The 17,051-nt window shown below is 42.3% G+C and overlaps 1 protein-coding gene across 11 annotated transcripts in view; it reads right to left on the reverse strand.

Annotated features, from left to right (window-relative positions):
• ADD3 (adducin 3) overlaps positions 1 to 17,051 on the reverse strand; it is a 184,008-nt gene that overhangs the window by 77,837 nt on the left and 89,120 nt on the right. For 4 of the 11 annotated variants that reach the window (XM_074959379.1, XM_074959380.1, XM_074959384.1 and 1 more), the window contains one exon: positions 9,463 to 9,564. The exons of the other annotated variants lie outside the window; for them this stretch is intronic. The gene's annotated coding sequence lies outside the window, so the exon portion shown is untranslated. The remainder of the gene's footprint in view (positions 1 to 9,462; positions 9,565 to 17,051) is intronic. 11 annotated transcript variants of the gene reach the window in all.

Genomic DNA, 17,051 nt, shown 5'->3' on the forward strand with positions numbered 1-17,051 from the left:
GATATTTTGGTAAGAGGTTGTATCATTGTTATGATAAAGATTATCTAATATATCTGGGCTTGCATGGGGAAAGTTTCATAAATTTAATGCAAGAATATATGAAGGAATTAAAATCTGAAAACAAATTTAAGGCTGGTGGGACAATCTTAGCAAATGAAAAGTAGTTGTACAATGAATACTTGATTTCTGTAGTAAACAGCATAGCTGCTCAATTTTCTAAGGGCTTAAGACTGAAGGATGACAAGCATGCAAAACTCCCAACAATTGCCACTGGGTGCTGATCTAGAAGAGTTAATCCTACCTGGACTGACTGTAGTGTTGAACAAAATAGGGAGTACACAACAAGTGGGAGTGTAACAGGCAATTACTAGAAATTGTTACTTACCTGCAACTGGAGATTCTTCAAGATGTGTGGTCCCTATCTGTATTCCACATACGGGTACACATGCTCTCCATGCACTAGAGTGAGATCAGAGATTTGGGGCAAGTAGTATCTGTTGGTCCGCACATGTGCAGTTGCTTCTCTTATGCTCCAAACCGAGGAAATAAAGGGTGGCATGGACTAATACCTCTCCAGGTCCTTCTTTTACAGCAAATCAGATAGGATCCAAAGCAGAGGGGAAGAAAGGTGGATAGCAAGACACAGATAGGGACCACACATCTTGAAAAACCTACAATTGCAGGTAAGTAACCTCCATTTCTTCTTTGAGTGGGGGCCCCTATGTGTAATTCCACATGTTGGTGACTGATAAGTAGTATTCAAATAGGAGGAGGGTGCGAGAATGCAGTTGGTATGAACGTTTAACACTGCTGTTCCCACAGCTGCATCTGACGAGGAAGCCTGGTTCAGAGAGTAATTCTTCATAAAGATGTGGATGGAACTCCAGGTAGCCACCTTACAAAGGTCTAGTATTGGAACTTCTCAAACAGCTACTGATGAAGTTGCTTGTGCGATCGTAGAGTGGGCCCTCGTACTGTCCAGGGAATGAATATGTTCTCGTCATAGAGTAGAATCATAGGACTGGAAAGGATCTCGAGAGGTCCTCTGATCCAGTCCCCGGCACTCATTGAAGGATTAAGTATTATCTAGACAACCCCTGACAGGTGTTTGTCTAACCTGCTCTTAAAAATCTCCAGCACCCAGTGGTCCGAGGTGATCCGCAACCAGGCTGAATGGTAGGGATGAAGATGGTGGGGGAAAGACGAGGGTGGATCCTGGGAGGTGACTGGGGCATCACTCTCGACCGCACCCTCAGAACGAGTGCTTCTGGCCCCCAGGGTGCATCATTGGGCCGGGCTGCACAGGTGAGCAGGAGGAGAAAGGGCAGCAGCAGCTGAAACTAACATCCCTGTCCCTTCTACTTGCAGACCCTAGACAAGACTGCCAAGTCCTAGGTGGCAGCCGGAACTGCTTTCTTGCAGACGGCGGCATATATATGCCCAACATGCAAAGAGTGGCCCAAATGTCTTAACCCATGCAGCATTGCATCCATCTGCTCTGAAAAAAGACCAATCCCATCGAATGGAGGGGGGGGGTCTTGGATGGAGGTCTGCATATCTTTGGAGAGGCCGGTGGTCTGAAGTCAGGAGCTCAATCTCATAACCACTGCTGACGCGACCACCCTAGCCGCTGAGTCAGCTGTGTCCCATGCCATTTGGAGGGCGCACCGAGCCTCCGTGGTGCCCTCTTTCACCAGTGTGCCGTTCCTGAGGCAAACCCTGTGGAGGGACTCTTGAACTTATGGCGGGAGTATCCTAAGTCGAAATTGTATCTCCCTAGGAGATGAGCAGAAACAGCTCCAACTTTTTGGCCTCTATTTTTGGGAGTTGAGCTGGTATGCCCTTGCTTATCTTTTTCATTGGCCACAGAGACCACCGGTGAGCCTGGGAGTTGGGGGGAGAGAAAGGTGGGTGTAAAGGTACCCAAAATCTTTGGTTGGGAAAAAGTATTTCTTTTTGGCCCTTTTAAAGGTGGGATGGATGGATGAAGGAGTTTGCCAAAGGCCCTTGGCAATTTTGAGGACACCATCATGCACTGGTAGTGCGACATGGGCCGGGGTAGAGCCTGACAGGATGTTAAACAAGGTGTCCACCTGCTCAGCCATTTCCTCCAACTCCAACTTCCTTGGACACCCGTCGAAGCAGGGCTTGGTGTTCTTTAAAATCATCCGGGGGGCTGGCCCTTGAGGGTCCTGCAATCACCTCATCTGGGGACGAGGATGACGACTGTACCATTGGGGGAGGCCCCGGGGCATCTTCCACCCTGGGGGAGGGAGGCTTAGGGGTGGGTGCAGTCTCTTCTGCCTCGACCTCTGAGCATGCTTCATACACCAAGCCCAGTGCCACCGGTGTTGCCAGCTGTTGCTATGAGGCGGAGTCCGATAAGCGGTGTGAAGGGAGCATTGCCATGATTGGCATTCCCCATATGCTCCAATAAGGATACTGCACTGGCCACTGGCCGTGCTGCAAAGGCGGTGCCGATGTTGACGCGGCCTCAGGTACTCATTCACGCTGGTGGAGTCTCGGCGAAGGGCTGACCTGCCCTTCTGCGCTGGAGGAATCCCCTTCCATTGACCATGGTGGGGCCGCAGATGCCTGAGTCTGTCTGCTGACCAGTGCCCAGAGCTAGGGGATTGGTGCTGGTATTGAGGGGACTGGTGCCAGGGGGACCAGAGATGTGACGGTGAGCACTCCCACAGGGTAGGCAACCCAGACCTGCACCAAGAGGACTACCGTTGGGAGGGCGAACGGTTCCGGTAGTACAGAGATCAGCATCTCCCTCTAGGCAATTCGCGTTGGGATGGCAGGGACCACAATCGCGGTGCTGGTGACCGAGGGCAAGCCCCAAAGGATCTAGGCTATGACTCAGGCGATCTGCGGCATGGAGGTAGAGACCACTGCTTTGTCTTGGGGGATCAGCAGCACTCCACTGCCCCCGAGGGGTCTTAGAGGCTGGCTTGCCCTCGTGGGGAGCCTTTGCCGATTCCTGTGGCAAGTGCTGCATCAGCAGCGTGGGCGGAGGCCTTTGTTCTCTCAGCACTGGGAGAGCTTGTGAAGGCATTGGTGCAGTCAGGGATTTTGGTCCCATGCCACTCCCGGGAGTTGGTGGTGGACCTTTTAAGGGGCTTTGGCCCCAACCAGGAAGGCACAAACCCGTGGCTCCAGAGTGGCCGGGTGGCCCGAAGTGGGACCCTTGCCTGATGACCCATGGCCCTTCTTGCCTGGTGCTGGGGAGCTGCGATTCCTCACCTTCTTTTGGGGCACCGACAACTGGGAATGGTGCCAGAAGGAGCCCAGTGCCGGGGGCGCACTGTGCACCGAAGCAGTTGTGAGTCCTGGTGGGATGGCACTGAAGCCGGACCGAGGGCGGACCCCAAGAGGAGAGCCGGTAAATGAATATCCTGCTCTTTCTGCGTGCAGGGCCGAAAGTTTTTACAAATATAGCACTTATCTCTCACAGGTGATTCCCCCAAGCACTTGAGGCAGCTGCTATGGGGGGGGGGGGGGTCACTTACAGGCATAGCCCTGTTTCAGTCCACGCAGGGCTTAAACCCCGGAGAGCAGGGCATGCCCCACCTGGAGGGAAGTCTCCGCTGGGACTCTAAACTACTAACTACACTTACAACAACCACCACCACCAACTACTTAGCACTAATTACTACAGCTATAAAAAACTATTTACAAGGCCCTAAGGCATGAAGTCAGTAAAGACAAAAAACTGCTAGCCCTTGCTATGCAAGGAAAGGCGCTCCGACTAATCACCATGGGCGGTAAGAACGAACAGAGAGGGCGTAGAGCTAGCGGCCCCTGATATACTGACGCATGACTGCGACACTCAAGGGGGCGCCACTGCCAACCCTATAGATACTGCCAAGACAAAAATCTCTGATAACCGCGCACGTGGGCACGCACGCACCCACCTAGAATGGAACTGACGTGAGCAACCACTCGAAGAAGAATGACTCTTTGGGAAGAATACCAGTAAGTGAATAGGCTGGTTCATGTGATATTCTGAAATGACCTTGGGGGTGAATTTTGGGTGGAGACGAAGAGAGAAATACGAGAACAGTGGGACTGCTATGAGTACTTCCAGTTTACCCCTCTGTCTGGCCGATGTGATGGCAACTAAGAAGGCAGCCTTCATAGAGATGTGGAACACGTGGCCATTGGTTCAAAAGGTGGTCTGGTTAGAGCTGATAGTACCAAGTTGAGGTCCCATTGTGATGTGTTTCATAACTGCCAGGAAGGTCCTTTCAAGAAGGTCTTGAGGCCTTCCAAGAACTGAATAGTAGTCGGGTGAGTAAAGATAGAGTGGCTTTCCACCAAAGGATGAAAGGCACTGAATGTTGCCAAGTGGACTTTCAATGAGCTAAGAGAAAGCTCTGACATTTTGAGGGACAGGAGATAGTCTAAAGTGACAGGGACACCTGCTGATTCTAATAATGGATTCCATTGTGACCAAGTAAAGAAACACCTCTATTTACGTAAATAGCATTTTCTAGTGGAGATTTTTCTTCTGTGGTTTAGGATAGTTCAGACAGCCTCTGAACATGAACATTCCAGTTTTGATTCCCATCCAAACACCAAATTATGAAATGAAGAGAGTCTGGGTTGGAATGTCTGATCCTGCCCTTGCCCTGAGTTAACAGATCCAGAAAAGGTCAAATATAGATGAGAAGACAGGGTGACATTTGCAGAAGGTCTGGAAACCAAAACTGTCTGGGCTAATTGGGTGCAATGAGAACACTACTGGCCCTGTTGTGGAGAACCCGAGGTAGCAGGGGATGGGAGGAAAGACATACTTTGGATGGTCCATCCAGGAGAAAAGAAAAGCATCACCCTTGCAGTCTTGGCCTAATCCTGATCCAGAGTAGTAAAGATTTAATTTCTTGTTTGTTTGGGAGACTAACAAGTACCAACATGGTGTTCCCCACTCAGTGAAGATTTTGGTCAAGATAAAATTGTGTACTTCCCACTCAGTCTACAGCGAAGTGCTTGCTGAGATTGTCCACCAGAGTATTCTGCACACCTGGTACCTACATCACAGAAAGTATGATGTGGTTCTTCATGCACCAGTTCCACAAGTCCACTGCCTCTATACACAGAGGAAGAGATCTTGCTCCACTCTTTATTTTATATTAAAAAAAGACAGTTATCAAGTTGTCCGACATTATTTGGATGTGGCAGGACTGTATGAGGAGGAGGAGGAATTCTTATGTTCCCCCAGCCTCTGTTTGCCAGAAGCCGGGAATGGGTGACAGGGGATGAATCACTTGATGATTACTTGTTCTGTTCATTCCGTCTGGGGCACCTGGCGTTGGCCACTGTTGGAAGACAGAATACTGAGCTAGATGGACCTTTGGTTTGACCCAGTATAGCCGTTCTTATGTTCTTGTAGGAATGTGTTGTAAGCTAGGAGAACTGCCACCATCTCCAGCAGATTGATATGCATTCTGGCCTCCCTTGGAAACCATGGAGCTTGCGTAGTGCGACTGTCCATACGAGACACCCCCCCACCCCATACCAGGAGGGATGCATCCATCATTGTGGTTACATCAGGGTGGATGGAAGAAAGGGGACTCCCACTCACACCTGGCCTGGTTTTGTCCACCATATGAGAGAGCTTTGACTTTTGGTTGAGACTGCTACCTTAGTATTCATGTTGTCCTTATCCGGTAAAGTAAACAGATTGAAGCCAGTCCCACAGGCAACAAATGTGTAGTCTGGCGAATGGCGTTACGTATGTATATGCAGCCAAGTGGTCTATTATGGAAAGGCAGACCCTGATAGTGGTTTCAGGTCTGAGGGTGACTTGGTTTACCAGGCTGTTCATAGCCTAAAATCTGTCTATAGGAAGGTAAGCTTTTCAGGAGGATGGTTTAGGGTCACTCCTATGAAATCTATAGTCCTCATGGGACTTTTCTTTTTTTACAGACTCTCAGCAATGTCAGAAGTGGAGTAAGCATAGGGCTGCCAACTGGACCTCCTGGTTTGATCTGCTTATGATTAGTCAGTTGTCATGATATGGGAAGATTGTATGACCACTGCATTTCATCTAGGCCACTACTTTTTGTGAAGACAATTCAGGCTGGTGACTCAGGGAAGTACCCTGAATTGGTAGTCACCAGCCTGAATTGAAGTACCCTGAATTGGTAGTGCTCTTGTTCTACCATGAATTTGAGAAGTCTTCAATGTGGATATTCACCAGTCCCACAGAAGTGAGCATCTTTCGTGTTGAGGGCATGAACCATGTGTTCTCTTCCAAGGAGGCAATTATTGATGCCAGTGTGACCATGCAAAATTTTGATTTGCAAATAAAAACTTTTAGTTGGCATAGCTTAAGAATTGGTCTCCATCCTCCATTTTTCTTAGAAATTATGAAAAATGAGAACTAGAACCACTTCACTTGATGTTGGGATGGCACCTGCTCTATGGCCCCCTTCTGGAGGAGAGAGTTCACCTCCTGATGAAGGATCCCCTCATGAGAGTCGTCCCTGAGAAGGACCTGGGAAAGGGGCATGTGGCAGGGAAGTGAGATAAACACCTCATCCCCAGCCCCACCCCAGAGCCTGAAACCCCTGCTGCAGCCCTCCCACCCCCCATACCCCAACTCCCTGCCCCAGCCCTGGTCCCAGCCCAGAGCACCCTCCTACACCTCAAACTCCCCACCCCCAGCTAGAACCCTCAACACCCACTCCCCCACCCACCCACTTCATCCTCCCCATCCCAGCCCAGGGCCCCCTCCCGCACCCTGAAATCCTCATTTCTCCCCACCCCAGAACCCACACTTCCTGCCAGAGCCCTCATCCCCTTCCACACCCCAATCCCAATTTCATGAGCATTCATGACTCACCATACAATTTCCATACCCAGATGTGGCCCTTGGGCCAAAAAGTTTGCCCATCCCTGTTCCACATAGACCTTGTGTCTCCTGTTACTTAGTTGGACACATTTTTCAAGAGGGGAACAAACTATAAAAAAGGGGGACAAACACCCCCAACACACCCCTCTCTCTGCTCATTGATTCATTACACCTGAATGGTAAAAGGAAGCAGCTGTTGGACTGGCAGAGGGGTTCTGAGCTAAGAAGTTTGGTCAGTAAGGCTGCTGAAAGCACCAGGTAAGAAAACTGCTTTGAATTTAATACAGTTTAAGGTAAGCACCAATAGTGTTTTATCCTTATTTTTCTTGTAACCATTTCTGACTTTTAGGTCTCATTACTTCTATTCACTTAAATGTTCTCTCTTTGTAGTCAGTAAACTTTTTTATTTACTCTAATGTGTTTAAATTGAAGTGTCTGGGAAACTCCATTTGGGGTGGCAAGTTGTGTGCATATTATTTCTATTAAAGAAATAAATGGACCTAATATAGCTTCTATTGTCCAGGAGAAGGCTGGGTGGTACAGGACATCCAGTCTTACATTTCCCCCCCAGAAATGTGAGTGTGTTAGGGGTTCAACCAAGGCTGGTGAGAGCCAGAGTGTAACCCAAGTATGGCTCGCAGGCTGCAGTTACACTCAAATACTCAGGATATGGCTTGCATGCTGGAAGGATGTTTGTGAGCAGCACAGGTAGGAGCTCCTTCAGCAAGGCATTATAAAGAACCCAAGGTTTTAGGGCAGAGGTGACACAGCTGGTCTTTAGTCTGGATTGTACACTGTGTGGCAAATGGCCGATGCTACTATGGTGGATCCCACGCTTGTCCTTAGTGTGGTGGGTCAGGGTGCAACCCCTTGCCCCTATTCTTGGGCACTGTGGGCTCTGCTCATGCCCAGTGGGGAAGGGCCCCAGGTCCACCCCCTGCTCTTCAGCTTTGTGGACCGCTTACCCTCTTCCTGCTTGGGAAAGGTTTCCCTTCCCCTGGTACTCTAGTTAACAGTACTCCAACTCTAGTCAACTCTCCTTCCCCTCCCCGTCTGACAAACAGGGGATTTTTATTAGGTCTGGGGCAGGGCCTTAATTGGCTCCAGGTGCTCTAATCACCCTGCAGGGAATAAGGCTCTAATCATTCTAGGGCTTATATACCTCTCATCTATCACGCTCCTGCTGCATTACACCTGGTATGTTACAGAGGAACAGCAAATGCTACACTTGGTGGCAATATGAACCTCCCCTAGGCAATAAAGGCAGCACTGGGGTTAGTTACTGACACAGAAAAAACAGGGGCAGGAGATAGTTCTTAAACCCCTGGAATATTGGCATAGTCCTCCTTCATGGGGAGAAACTTCCTGAGGCAAGACGACTAAGCTATGTTAAGTATAACGACACTAAAACACAAAGTCTACACTTATTGTAAGTAGTTTTTAGTATGTATTTACAAGTATACAAGTAGAGGACGATCATAGTGGGAGCAGCAAATTCCAACTCAGGCCATGCGGTCGTAAGAAGGAACCAGAGAGGAATCAGTCCGTGCCACCCTTTATGCTCTTGTTTTGAAGCATGAGGAGAGCAACTACTTATGCACGGGCGAACAGATACTACTTACTACAAATCTTCAGTCTCAGGTGTATGGAGCACATACATATCCATGGGTGGAATGTATATAGGGACCTGTACTCAAACAAGATCAGATACCTGCTGAGCTAAAAATATTTCAAAGGTTTCTGGCCATATCTTGCTAAATTATATCTTCTAAATATGAAGGTAACCAGTTCAAAACTTGAGATTCTATGATACTTTATGTACTGAAAGTTAGTCCTTATTTTGCAATAATGACAATAAATCCATCATCCATACATCCAAAAAGCATGTTAGTGCCCTTTCGCTAAAGAAAATCATTAAAAAGTTTTAGGATTATGTAGAACTAGAATAGCACAACAGAAAATTACTATCAAATATGTACAGAAAATATAGTAGGGCTCCCAAAATAGTAAGACCTTTGCTTCTGCCTGTGAACATCAGTTTACAAAGTTTCCATGGGAACCTGCTACTAACATATGAATGTTCTTGTTACATTTTATTTTGAACAGAAATTCCTTTGTGAAAAAGGCCAACAACCAGCGTCAATCACCTAATGAAATTATGACGACCTTCACTATGCCCAATACAGCAGAGGCATGACACACTGTATATCTCATGGTACAGCTACTGCTATAGATTTGTTTTATATGCCCATATGGAATTGGAGAGTATGTACACAGTGACTTAAATGCTTTTTCCTGCAACAAGAGCCTGATTTTGGTCCCCATGAAGTCAATCGGGAAAGTCCCAGCATTTCAGAACTGATCTCTAACAGCCTGATCCAGTGCCCATAGAAGTCAGTGAAACACCTCCCACTTACTTCAATGGACTTTGGATGAGGGTCTAAATGAGCAACTTAGTATTAGTGTGTGGAGAGTAACCCAAAATACATCTAGCAATCCCACAATATTAAATATTTTCAAAAAAAATTTAACAGAAAATTTGTTTTTATGATGTGTATGCCAAACAAATACAATGCAAGACAGAAAACTAGTCTCCTTACCTTAATTTTTATTTCTCATAATGGAAGGCATCCACTGGTCTGGACATTACTCATGGATTAGATCTGTTCAATCCACCACAATGCAGGCAGAAAAATTCTACCCTGGAAGGAGATGTGGTATGAAATTTCAGGAGGATTGGTTTTGTTAGTTAAGGGTATGTGTCTATGTGCAAACTGAGATTGTAATGTGAAACAAGCTTTAACTTTAGCTTTCTTTAAAGAGCAGTTCTACCCTGAAGAAAGCATCTATATAAAAATGACACCTTTTTATTCAAGAGATCCACTTCACATGGGTATAATGTGGAGTCCCTGTCTCTCTGTTGTATTGACTAAAATGTCCTTTCACTACATTTCACTACTTGTGAGGCTGTGTGGGCAGAGCAAACTGAATTATTTTCCTTTTGGTGCCTCAGCAGCGTTGTTTACTAAATTCCATTCATTTGTGTCTGTGCAAAGTCATTAAACATTATGTGACTGAAGGGTAGAAAGGTGAAAGAGTAATTAGCCTTGTAGACTCTTCATCACTGGTAATGGGCCATGAGATGGAAATAATTCAGCTTGACTTTGTGATCCCAGGTGGAATTTGAGGGGCTGGTAATTAGAAGATATTCTGATTTCTGTATCAGATCTGCTCAATTATACATTGATACACCAAAAATGAAATCTCATGACACCATTTATGTAGTCAGAGTCATTCTTCAAAATGCAATGAGAATTCCATAAAATAGTTGTGTTTTATTTTCAAAAATAATGAATTTAGATTTTCAAAAAGGAAACAAAAAAACTTTTCTTTGCCAATATTCTTGAATTACTAAGTTTATTTTTATCGTTTTTACTACAGGAAACTATGACAGGAAGCTCTCAAAGTTCAACACAAAACTAAGTTTTTATTTAATATTTGAAAAACAATGGTTAAGGCCTTTACACACTATTTCTACTGATTTCTGAATTAATCCTGAAGACTAGCCAATGTTTTCTTTCGGGATAATACTCAGAACAAAGTACATATTGGGTTAGTTATGACACTTGTTGTTCTAATACTTTAATAGCCTATTGTTCACTCTTGGTTGCCTCAGCAAGATAAAACATTGGCGGGGGGGGGGGGGGGGGAGCATTTCCTGACAGGAAGTGAATTCCCACTGTGTGTGACTCCAGCCAAGATCTCTGCTTCACAGAAGGATTCTGTGATTCTGTGATTGCAGAATAACAAAGAAATCATGGTTTTCGTTTATTAAACAAACTATGTAGTCTGTAGATATTGCAGCTCAAGATGCAAATTGCATTGTATTCTGCATGACTTACCGTTCAACTACAGTTATGTTACCAATCCTGAAAAAAGTTAATATTAGGGCTGTCAATTAATTGCAGTTAACTCACACCATTAACAGTGCAATTATAACTGCGATTAATCGCGGGTTTTTTTTTTAATCATGATTAATTTTTTTGAGTTAAACAACAGAATACCAATTGAAATGTATTAAATATTTTTGATGTTTTTCTACATTTTCAAATATATTGATTTCAATTACAACACAGAATACAAAGTATACAGTGCTCACTTTATATTTTTATTACAAATATTTACACTGTAAAAATGATAAGAAATAGTATTTTTCAATTCACCTTATACAAGTACCATAATGCAATCTCTATCATGAAAGCATAACTTACAAATGTAGATTTTTAAAAAAATTTTACACATAATTGCACTCAAAAACAAAATGAAGTTCACTCTGTCCTACTTCTTGTTCAGCCAATCACTAAGACAATCAAGTCTGTTTACATTTTACAGGCAATAATGCTGCCTTCTTATTTACAATGTCACCTGAAAGTGAAAATGGGCGTTCACATGGCACTTTTGAACCGGGCATTCCAAATATTTACGAGTCAGATTGCATACGAATGTTTAGCATCTTTCACGCTTCAGCCACCATTCTAGAGGACATGCTTCCATGGCGATGATGCTCATTAAAAAAATGTGTTAATTAAATTTTGACCGAACTTCTTGAGGGAGAATTGTATGTCTCCTGCTCTGTGTTTTATCCGCATTCCGCCATATATTTCATATTATAAGCAGTCTCAGATGATGACCGGGCACATGTTGTTCATTTTAAGAACACTTTCACTGCAAATCTGACAAAATGCAAAGAAGATACCAATGTGAAATTTCTAAAGATAGCTACAGCACTTGACCCAAGGTTTAAGAATCTGAAGTGCCTTCCAAAATCTGAGAGGGATGAGGTGTGGAGCATGCTTTCGGAAGTCTTAGAAAAGCAATACTCCAATATGGAAACTACAGAACCCAAACCACCAAGAAAAAAAAAAAAAAAAAAAAAATCAACCTGCTGGTGGCAACTGACTCAGATGATGAAACTGAACATGTGTTAATCTGTACTGCTTTGGATCGTTATTGAGCAAAACCCGACATCAACAAGGACGCATGTCCCCTGGAATGGTGGCTGAAGTGTGAAAGGACATAAAAATCTTTAGTGCATCGGGCACATAAATATCTTGCCATGCCGGCTACAACAATGCCATGGGAACGCCTGTTCTCACTTTCAGGTGACATTGTAAACAAGAAGCGGGCAGAATTATATCTCCTGCAAAAACAAACAAACTTGTCAGTCTGAGTGACTGGCTGAACAAAAAATAGGACTGAGAGGACTTTTAGGCTCTAAAAGTTTACATTGTTTTATTTTTTAATGCAGTTATTTTTTGTACATAATTCTACGTTTGTAAGTTCAACTTTCATGAGAGAGACTGCATTACAGTACCTGTATGAGGTGAATTGAAAAATACTATTTCTTTTGTTTTTTACAGCACAAATATTTGTATAAGAAATATAAAGTGAGCACTGTACTCTTTGTTTTGTGTTGAGACTGAAATCAATATATTTGAAAACGTAGACAACATCCAAAAATACGTACTTAAATGCTATTCTATTATTAACAGTGCGATTAATCACAATAACATTTTAATTGCTTGACAGCCCTAATTAATATATCAAAGTGCATCCCCAATTATAGTTATACTCTGTATGTTACATCTCAGGATTAAGATCAGACCTGACTATTTCTAGAATTTAGTGACAATCATTCTCAACCTAAAATTATTTCTATACGATAGTCTGGTATCCTTTCTAGAATGTTACAATATACATGGTATCAAATTTACAGTGAAATTATTGGTACTAAATAGCATTTATTTATTCATTCATTGTGTGCCTTTTTAGTAGGTAACATTGCTTAAGTAACATATGCTGTAGATAAGTGCTCAGACATGATGCAGCCCATGGAATAAATACCTAAACAGACAAATTAATCCAACAGTATAGTAACTATGATAAGATCAAAAAAGTTGCTTGTTACAAATTTTCATCATACACTCTCTTCCAATTAACAAGACCATTAAAGATAATTAACATCCTGCTAACAAGACATTGGACTGTCTGCCATAATACAGTAATAATGAAAATGTGCTCTGTCTCCATCAAATTTACCAGCAACATTTTTAAGGGTTTGTCCTCCCATTGATATGCACACATGATTCATTAGTTTTAATGAGAATGAAGTAAATGCAATCAACGGCAGAATAAACTCCAGGAGACTGCATAACTAAATTGCACCATGCCTGAGATGTAGCATGGACTTCTAAAAAAAAAAAAAAAGCAAACTTTCTGCAAAATAATACTCTTGCTGAAATTCTGCACCACTGCACAGCACAGAATGAATACTCCCTGCAGATTCCTCCCCCCCCCCGACAAGAATTTATTATTTCCACCAAAATTCTTAATTCTTGTTTTTTCTGCCAGGGTAGACAGCGGGAGCCCCAACCGCACACAATTATATTGTGTTTTTTGACAAAACAAAATATGCAACCTTTTAAATTATCATGTGCAGAATTTAATTTTTTGTGGCAGAATTTCCCCAGGAGTAAAGGTAAACTATAACAGAGAAAATTCTTTCATAGAAGATTCCCAATCAGTGTCCTCTACCTACACCGCAGTTTAGAAGCTCAGACCTTTGGGTAGCAAAGACACTCCCACGCAGCTTTTGTTTTGTAATGAAATTATGGCTAAACAAACCAAATGGTGAAACTCTGGTCTTTCAGGCAATCCTACACATAATTATAAATATACACACACTGTACATTTTAAAAAATTGATTCACTCCACAGCAAACATCATGACATTTAAATTCCTGCTTCTGTAACCATGTAAATGTATTGGCAGGATGGTAGGGTAAAGTTCACCTCTCAGGCTGCTTCCTCAGCACCAATCAGCAAAGTCTAGTTATGTCAATTTATGTCACTTTCAGTGCTCAATGAGGCAAGGAAATGGATTAGAGTGCTAGACTGTGGAAACAATGTTAAACAACTATGCCAAAACAGAGCATCAAGCTCCCAGGCTCAGCTTTATATGCCCGACTTCATAGAAGTTAATGGAATAAATTAAGTTTAAAAAACGCAATATAAAAAGTGAAACCTATTTCCAGATGGTGAAACAAGATTTACCTGTAGGAAAAACTTTTTAAATAGAATATATTTTTGCGAAGAGAAATATGTAATTTTAAATGCAGTTTTACAAGAAAATCTAGTTTAAAAGACGTTAAAAAAAGAAGTTTTGTTTTTAGAATCTGCTCATGACACAAGAACTAAGGAAATATAAATGCATGGCATTACGTACAACGCTCAAGGCTATTAAAAAACCCTCCTTGCATACAACTTTCTCTTATACTTTTAAATCAGAACACACCCCTCTGATAAGTCCCTATTTATAGTGCCATGTATTATGTAATTTGGATTTAGTTCATAATATATACTCGTTTTGCTCAGTTTTAAACACATCCATTTTGTTTTATAATCGTTCAACTGTAAATCTTAAAAGGTAGCTTCAATAACTCACTGTACCATATCACTACTGAATCCTTTTCTGAACGTATAGTGTGGAAATGCACACCGTAACGTACTGCAAAACAAGAGTCCCATCTAGCTCCTACTGAAGTAAAAGCTTTCCATTGATTGAAATGGAAGCACAAGCAGGCGCCATGTTCCCCCCCCTCCCCCCCCCCACTGAACAGTAACAATAGAGAAAAAAATCTTAGAGGTAAACATAGATTAACTGAACACTGACTGCATGGGGAAACCAATAATTCAGACACAAAAATTCAACTCACCATTCACCTAACTACATCAAGGATGAAAACAAAAATTTTTGAAATAGAAGAGAATCAAAATATGCTTCAAACAACTTTCTGCTGCATCCCTCCCCAACTGTTCTGTGAAATACACAGCAGCAACAGCACAAAAGCATCTTTATGGCAGGAATAAAAGGCTCTTTAAATGCTCCTTTTATTTTTTATTGAATGAACCCACTCTTACACAAAGTTCATGCCACAATGTCTCAAGCTTCAGTATTGCGAGATCATGGAGTTGTCAGTCTGCTAATGCTGGTAAAATTACAAACAGAGCAATCTGAAGTATGTACGAAATTTCTATATTGGATCAAGTAATTAAATTGTAATCAAGTGGTTGATTAAAAATATACCATCATTTTATGATACTTAGCAGCCAGTAAAATGTTTACAATGTTCTTCTAGTCCCCCCCCACCCCACCCCCAAAACAACAAGAGCTTCACCCCTACTAACTGAAAACTGTTCTCTTTCAGAGCCACTTTCTTGCATGGAGAAACTAAGGAGTTTACTGAGATACAAAGCCACAGACTCCTCCCAAGTACAGTATTAGTCATTTGTGTGGTTTACAGTTGCCATACAATTAACAAATCTATACCACCTGTGTTTGTTTACACAGAAGCATATTGCAACAGACATCCCGTTGCTTAAAAAAAATACAAAAAAAAAAAGGAGTACTTGTGGCACCTTAGATACTAACCAATTTATTTGAGCATAGGCTTTCGTGAGCTACAGCTCACTTCATGAAGTGAAGCTGTAGCTCACGAAAGCTTATGCTCAAATGAATTGGTTAGTCTCTAAGGTGCCACAAGTATTCCTTTTCTTTTTGCGAATACAGACTAACACGGCTGCTACTCTGGAAAAAAAAAAGCTGCCGTTTAAACTGATATCATGTAGTGTGGCAATTCTGAAGAAACCTTGCCCTAAAGATGACCTTTATCATTTTTCAAACTATCCAAAGTACTGTATATGCAAAAAAAGCAACGGTGGAGCACTTTCAGAAGAAGAACCCACGACTACAAGACTCACAGAATGCAAATTCATTTGCAAGCTTGGCAAGCAAATAATGCTACCAAGTATTGATGTGATCTACAGGAACATCCAGCTGCAAGCATACCAGGAGACTGGAAAATTCCGCACCTAAAAATGTGGGCTTTTGCTCGTAACCTCCATCAATTCTTAGGAGAAGTGCATTTTCCCACCTTTAGACCTTTAAGTTAGGCAGATAGGGCATTAGAAGAAAACTGTCTGGGAAAGGACTGACAAGAAGGTTGAACAGAAACTGGCCCGTTTCTAAGCTGAGCCTTTGCAGGTTTCACATGCTCTTTGCTGCAATGAAAATTTCATCTTGTCTGCAAAATTCTGTAGTGATTTCAAGTCAACAGGAACACAAACATGTTACCAGCAACTAAAATAAATACAGTAGTCCTTTTATATGTTAATACTTACCAGTAAAGCAACATACAGTATTTGTATTTATTAGACAAAATATACATCATAAATCAAACTATGCTTTATTTTCAGGATTGTCTGATAGGAATTTACAAAAACAGAACACATAAAACAAGACCAAAAAAAAAGGCAAAGCTTTCTGGTGAAAACTCCCCAGATACATATCATTCCAAAGCAAACAATTTTTGTTTTAAAGCAAAGAACTGTTCTTTATTTCCCAAACACCACCCACTCTTCCAAATAAACAAGTGATCCAATGTTGCGTAAGAATTTTAATTGTTTCCATAACTCTTATTACCTGCCAAAAAAGTACTTAACATGAGATATCCACTACAGCGGGCTCAAAAATATATGCATGTTTAAAATAAAATAATTCTGTATATGTACATAAGCTTGTTTTACATAAGGACTTTAACTTTGCACAGATTCACTTTTTTGCAACTTCTTTAAAAAGAAAGTATTTACTGTTACTAACCTGGACATTCTTAATCCTACTGTAGTTTTCCACAATCTTAAAAGCATTCTGGTCCAAATTTTGTCACCCCTACTCACAGTAAGCAGCATCTCACACTGCAAGCAGTCCCACTGGCTCCAATAGGACCACTTGAGGTACAATGCGCTACTCAACACAAACAGGTGAGGACATATTCTAACGTGAAATGCTTATAAAGCTTAAAGTTATTCAGATTTATAAGACCAGGTATACACTTGAAACTATTTTCTGAACAGAAATGTCAGTTGGAGGAGGGGGTGATTTTTTTTTTAAATTACATTTCATACCAGCACTATATTGCATCTACACTAGATATTCTAGTGTACATGCAATTTACCATGAAAAATGTTTTTGCCAGTATAGCTGCTGCTTGTTTCCCAAATGAAATAAGCTATACTGGCAAGCCTTTTGTAATGTAGACTAAGCCTAAAAATCCCTCTGTTGCAAGATTAAT

This window comes from Natator depressus, chromosome 7 (genome assembly GCF_965152275.1).
Source record: "Natator depressus isolate rNatDep1 chromosome 7, rNatDep2.hap1, whole genome shotgun sequence".
In the NCBI taxonomy this organism is placed as follows: Eukaryota; Metazoa; Chordata; order Testudines; family Cheloniidae; genus Natator; species Natator depressus.